This window comes from Octopus bimaculoides, chromosome 10 (assembly GCF_046866305.1).
Source record: "Octopus bimaculoides isolate indiv1 chromosome 10, ASM4686630v1, whole genome shotgun sequence".
Taxonomy (NCBI): Eukaryota; Metazoa; Mollusca; class Cephalopoda; order Octopoda; family Octopodidae; genus Octopus; species Octopus bimaculoides.
The window spans coordinates 87753314-87760813 of record NC_142937.1 but is presented as its reverse complement, the minus strand read 5'-3'; positions in this window follow the sequence as shown (position 1 = coordinate 87760813).

Genomic DNA, 7500 nt, shown 5'->3' with positions numbered 1-7500 from the left:
ATAAATTACTTTAATTTCAATATGAATTAGTTTTGTCAACCTTCCTTTTTAATGCATTAACTTCTGTTCTTTTTCTTTTCTTTTTTTTCCTGAAAACAAATTTTGGCAACTTCCAGTTTGATAAATTGCTTCAGATTTAAAACGAATTATTTTCATTTATAATTATTACTAAATAAATAAATAAAAATGTTAGTAATTTTTTTCTTTACTACTCCTGGCACAAAACCCGAATTTTTTTTTTTTTTTTTTTTTGCGGGGTGGGCAATCGATTTGATCGACCTCAGTACGCAACTGGTACTTAATTTATCGACCCCGAAAGAATGAAAGTCAAGGTCGACCTCGGCGGAATTTGAACTCAAAATGTAAAGACAGCCGATGTTAGTGTTTTTATTCTTTTGTACTCTAGGTACAAGGCCCGAATTTTTTGGTGAGGGGGCCAGTCGATTAGATCGACCCCAGTACGCAACTGGTACTTAATTTAACGACCCCGAAAGGATGTAAGTCAAAGTCGACCTCGGCGGAATTTGAACAGACGATGTTAATATTTTTAGTGTTGACTATCCTGCTGTCTTCTGTTTGTCGTGTGTGAATTTATGTTAATGGCATTCGGTCCTGTGAGCGATTTTTCTCTGCATATTGTCTTACTGACATTTTATTGTTGGTCTGTTTACTGTCACCATCACAAGGTCCTGTTCTTGCTGTGGTGTGACGGCTTGTGTGCCTCAATGACCCTGAGAGTTGTGCCAGTGGAGCTTAAGCTCCTCGTAAAGTCTATGGATAGAGGCCATAATAATATAGAGTACTTCTTCCCACATGTAAAAATGGATTCACGTAGGAGCAACACCCCTATAGGTAGATATGTTGGCCCTACGCAAACTCATTTTTAAAAGGCAAAATTACAGAAGCAAAGATAGCAATTCACAACCGAAAAGATTTGAGAGGGGAAAGACAGTCCAGAGTCGAGAACAGAGAAGAAACGGGAGCTCTGCATGCTTTTGCAACACTCTGTTATTCATTTACTCTGCTGGGGTCACAGAGGAGCACTGCGGCAAGTGACGCATATCTCATGCATTCACAACCGATATTATTGAAACGTACTGCAATTGTCAAGAACGGAAGCAGGATACTCCGATTAGATTCGACCTCGCCAGCTTCAAATAAGTTTTTATATGAATAGAAACAAACATGGTAAAAAAAAAAAGAGAAATATAAATTAATGACATTGATGGAAAGGTATGAATGTCAAAATGTCATAGATAGATAGATAGATAGATAGATAGATAGATAGATAGATAGATAGATAGATAGATAGATAGATAGATATACATATTCAATGTATGTCAGGTACATGTACGTATATATATGGGGGGGGGGGTATAAATTCAGTGCATCTCATGTGTCTATATATGTGTGTATGTATGCATCTGCATACATCCAATAGTAAACATATGCATGCATATATCTGTGTATATGTGATGGTGGTTTATGTATGCACACACATGCACACACTTCTTTTCTGTATATTAGAGGATATTGATGGTTTATTCAAAAATCTACTTGTTCACCTTTTTATATCCTTTCGAATTACTACTACATATGTATATAACATTTTTCTTTCATTGCACGACAAAAATTGTGTTTTTTTTTTTATAATCCATGAACTAATTCTAGTAAGAAAAATTCACCTTATATAGTTTTCGAATTTCTCACATACATATAACTGCTTTTTATATTCCAGATAAAAATTTTCATTTTCTTATACATCTAGATTTCATTCTAGTCAATATCAACTTTGTAACACCTCATATATATTGCATTACAATATTCATGAACTTTACTGGTTTTAGGATTCCATATTCTAGTTACCTTGTCTCTCGTATCTTTTCTCACCGTCAAAACAATCCATTAACCATACTTATATTATACATTCCCTATGTATATATGCACATGATATTATTGATCTAACTTACACCCAATATTAGGATTTTCTTTCTTCACTTCTCTTTCATCAGATATTGACTTCAACCATACCCGGTTATTTCTATTCATCTATTGGCCTGTTTTCATCCTTCCAGAAATATTCTACTCTATTACTTATAATACTTCTGCTCTTCTACACTTCTATGCTCCTACGCTTCTGCTCTGTGCTTCTATGCCTCTGCGCTTCTACGCTTCTACGCTCCCCCCCCCTATGTATTTACACAACCTTAACTTAGATTTTGTATCAAAATTGATGGACCAGTATTGGCGAAACATAGATCTCACAGTCAACTTCTTAAATGCGTAAATACGTACATTTGTGTGTGTGTGTGTGTGTGTGTGTGTGTGTGTGTGTGTGTGTGTGTGTGTGTGTGTGTGTCTGTGTGTGTGTGTGTGTGTGTGTGTGTGTGTGTGTAAAAGTAAGACCCATGGATCAAGTTGTAGGAAGACAGTAAGTTTCAAGCAGTCCGTAGAAGGTATAAAAAGAAATCAACTTTCAGGAACAATAGTTGTTTATTGACGTAGAAGGTTGTACATTTTTCCCGTATCGAAGTTCGATAAGCTGAAAAAATTATTTTATGGCTTACGGTTTGCTGTGTATGCGAATAGAAATCCAAAATTATGGAATGAAGTAGATAAAATCTAAGCTATATATAACATACATACATACATACATACATACATACATACATACATACAGAAACAATACAAGCAACAATAATCAGTTACGTAAGCTTTCGTACTAACTCCGTCAGGCTTCATATCTATCTGTGCGAGTTTAGAGATAATAACAGAAAAAAAGTTATACTTAACTACTGCATCAATGTGTATATTTATGTAGATAGATAGATAGATAGATAGATAGATAGATAGATAGATAGATAGATAGATAGATAGATAGATAGGTAGTACAATCTTGCCTTCCGTTTCCTGTGCGAACAAAACCTCGATGTAACGCGTTTAAATATTGCAACAATTTAACGGACAAAATGGCAAAGAAATTCAGCCATCTTTTTTCCTTGGTCGTGCTCCTGAATTTAACGCTTAAATTTGAACGTTCTTTCATCTTGCTGCTTTATTAGCGCGCACAAAATAAAGCAATTAGTTTGTCACAATTTGGTTTTGCTCTATAAAGTGTTTACTCATGTTACACATTGCCACTTGTGTAGTAAGCTGGTGGTTTTTGAAGGTACCGTAATTTTCTTTTTAATTGATATTCAGTACATTTGATAATTCCATCAAATCAGGTAATTGTATAGCAATATTACAAGATAACGAAAAATACTTTATAAAAAGAATAGAAGCGGTAAAGGAAAATTTGATGCAGACTTACTATCAACTTTTCAAATTGACAATTTTAAATGGCTATAAAGACGCAGCAAAATTAGGGTGAAATATAAAGAATACGGAGAATGTTAAGTTTTTTTAATGGACAATATATAACTGTGCCATACGCTGCTCTCCCACTTAACTCTTAGTTTAAGTTATCAACAATTCTATTCGGAATATCTTAAGTCCGTCGTGGATAAATAATTGTAAACTGCCAGGTTTATGTTTATCCTGGGTTTATTTACCTAACACACGGTGAATTTGGCGCTTTAAGGTCGTGGACACAGCCCCATCTTCCTTGATTATGTCATTTTAACAAAAGTACTTCTAAAACAAATGAAAAATCTACAACTTCAGCTAATCTTTAAACAAAATGGCATTGAACGAATGAATGAAACTTTGTTCAGGTTCCATGTGCTGCTGAAGATTAATATTTAGCTCTGTTCCCACGGTGAACAATAGATGAGGAGAGCATGTCACATGGGATAGGATGCTAGACATGATGTATTGGAACTTACGGTATAATATATAGAATTTCTACATGGATTACTCACTTCTATGGCGACAGCATAACAAAATGGATAATCGGACTTCTGAACCAGTGTTTTAGTGTGTATATGTGTGTGTGCGTGTGTGAGTGTGTATCTATGCGTGTGTGTGTGTGTGTTTTTGCACATGTGTATGTTCGTACACGGGTGTTTGTGTTGGCTTTTAGATTCCTTTAGTGACACCACGTCTAAGCGTATTCCGAATGTTTCGTCCGCACATATATATGTGTATGCATATATATATAGGCATGTATGTTTGTAAGTAGATATTTATACATATATATTATACACATTATATACATATATATATATACATATATATATACATATATACATATATATATATATACATATATATATATATATATATATATAAACATGTATATATATATATATTTATATACATATATATTTATTTATATACATATGCATATATATATATATATATATATATATATATATATATATATATATATATATATATATATATATAGAGTTATTAATATTTCTAAGTCTCTCTAAAGGAGACTACGGCAGCGGTACTGGAAATTAATAGTTATCGCCAAGCCAACATGGCAGTCCCAAAATTAGGACGAAAGCTGCCGTGAATTAGCTCCAAGAAGCCATCGCCTCTAGCTATAAAGGACACAGGTTTCGTGTGTCACATAGCTAGCTAGAGGCGATGGCTTCTTGGAGCTAATTCACGGCAGCTTTCGTCCTAATTTTGGGACTGCCATGTTGGCTTGGCGATAACTATTAATATATATATATATATATATATATATATATATATATATATATATATATATATACATACACACATATATATATAGAGAGAGAGAGAGGAAGAGAGAGATTACTTTATATATATGTGTGTGTATTGTACTCTGTGTGTGTGTGGGTTTGAGTGCGTGTATGTGTGTGTTATTGCCTGCATGTGTGTGTGTGAGTGTATGTGTGCGTGTGTGTGTATTAGCTGTGCTTTCCTGAGGCACTGATGCTATAGCAAGATACATCATTAAGTGAGCTGAGAGCCTGAGAAACGAAGAACCTTCTGGATAAAGGTGTCCAGAGAGGAGGCTGCTTATTGGATGCAGCAGCAGATGAAGAGGAGATTGATGCGTTTCAGTATTCCATGCAGACATTAACGGATAAACTGTTGCACTAAAATGTTGCTATTCTCAGTGTTGCACATGTTTCTGCTGCTGCTGCTGCTCGTGTTGGTTGTGGTGGTGGTGGTGGTGGTGGTGGTGGTGGTCGTCGTCGTCGTCGTCGTCGTCGTCATCGTCGTCGTTGTCGTCGTATCGTTGCTGTTGCTCTTGTTGTTGTTGTTGTTGTTGTTGTTATTGTTGTTTAACCCCGATTGAGCAGAACTTATAAAGAAATATCTTCTACAATCAAATATATCGATTTTGGAACTTTGCCACAAGGCCAGTAATTCTAGGGGGGGGGATAATCCTACCCCAGTATGCAACTGGTACATATTTTATCGACTCCCAAAATGATAAAAGGCGAAATCGACCTGTGCGGAATTTGAACTCAGATCGTAAAGACGGATGAAATGCCGCCAAACATTTTGCCCGCCGTGCTGACGATCCTGCCAACTCGCACCCTTCATATAATCATGTATATTGCAACAATAAGCAAGTTCGTAACATTTCTACCTATTTGGGTACCGATATTATTTTTATCAATCTTTTCTAGCCGTATCAGTATAGAATTAACTGTTGATGTACCCCCTCCATTGCTGTGGTGTTTCTCGTCTCCTCCTCGGGTTACGAGTGTCACTCTTCTTGTGGAGTATAAAAGCAATCACTTTGCATAACCACACGAAAGTTTGGGTACGGATATGTTTCGCGTAAATTTGAAGAGGGGGATTGATACCAACATGAAGTGTAGCCACTCGTGGACTCGTGACTGTCACATCACGTCACATGCCGAAGGCTACGCTTTTCCACTTGAAATCTCTATGGAATATCTAATAGAGAAACGAAAGTGCCAAGATACGATCTCAAATATCGATTACGTCACTATTCTGTGGAGAACATAAAGCATGTAATCAGCTGCTTCCCCAAAGCGTCATCGAGGCACTACCTCCTGCTGTGAGAAAGATGTTGTTGGTAAATCACTATGCAATGTTATCCGCAGGAAAAACCGTCATGAGATTAATAATAAAAAGCAGCCTTTCTGTAATGGAACATACATATTAACAGGAGAAATATTAGTGGAGCCTTTCCATCGGAACTTCTACCATAGGGGATCTGTCATAGTTATTTGGAAGAGAAAAGAAAAGTAGTCTTGGAGGTTAACAGATCTCTTACAAAAGATGGATAAGGAGGATATTTAAGGACAATTGCTTCGAAATCTGCATCTTCTCTATTTTGATTATAAATTTACATCTGCACCATTAATCATTGATGTCCTTCATTATTTTAGAAAGTGTCTAACTGCCAATCTGGAAAAGATTGGACTTTCAACCAAAGACAGAAAACTGTAGGAAATGATAAATGTGAAGACATACATACATGCAAGCAAACATGGATACATATATGAATGTAGAGGGCGTACAGAAGAGAAAGAAAGACTTGCATGTTCTTTTGTGGCCCTCCTCACAGCCTTCCATACGTTGAAGAGCGAAACTCACAGGAAAATACTAACGGTAATCGGAATCCCTAGAAGAATACTGTGATTATCTCCCTTCATAAGGATATTCCGGCTGCAGTCGAACTCTTTTGTAATGGAAGAAAGTAAGGTTGTTTCTTGGCTCCGACATCGTGTACTCTTTATTTTTTGGTTATGATTTCAATGATTTTATCAAGGCGAAATCATTGAATGAAAAAAAGCTTCCCGTTGACATGTTTTTTGTTGATGTTTCAAAACTTATGACAGCTTATGTTAGTAACGCTCAGTTAGCTAATAAATATCTCTCGCATATTGCTTTCGAAGATATTGTAAACATCTACAATAAATACTGAACTTTATCATTTGTTGAACACATTAATCGATGTGTTTCTCATTCTTATGAATTTAATGTATATAATATATATGCGTACAAAGTATGAATTTATTTATATGGCGGTATATATATGTGCGTGTGCGTATGTGTGCATGTGTATGCAAGTGTGCGTATTCCTAGATAGATAGATAGATAGATAGATAGATAGATAGATAGATAGATAGATAGATAGAAGAGACAGACAGATATATAGATAGATAGATAGATAGATAGATAGATAGATAGATAGATAGATAGATAGATAGATACACATACATATGTGTGTGTTTATGTCTGTCTGTGTCTGTGTCCGTGTGAGTATGTGTTGTGTGTGTGTGTGTGTGTGTGTGTGTGTGTGTGTGTGTGTGTGTGTGTGTGTGTGTGTGTGTGTGTGTGTGTGTGTGCTTTATATTTTATGCATTCTATACCAATTTAAGCTTAAACAGAATTGCAAGTCCAGGAAATATAAAATCAATTCGGAATATAAAAATTGAAAGCACATATATATAGCAAACATGGCGTCAAAGCATCAATTGTTAGTGATAGGGATTCTTACGTAATGTATGTACGTATATATGTATGTACGTACGTACGTATGTATATATGCACGTATGTACGCACGTATGTATGTATGTACGTATGCATGTA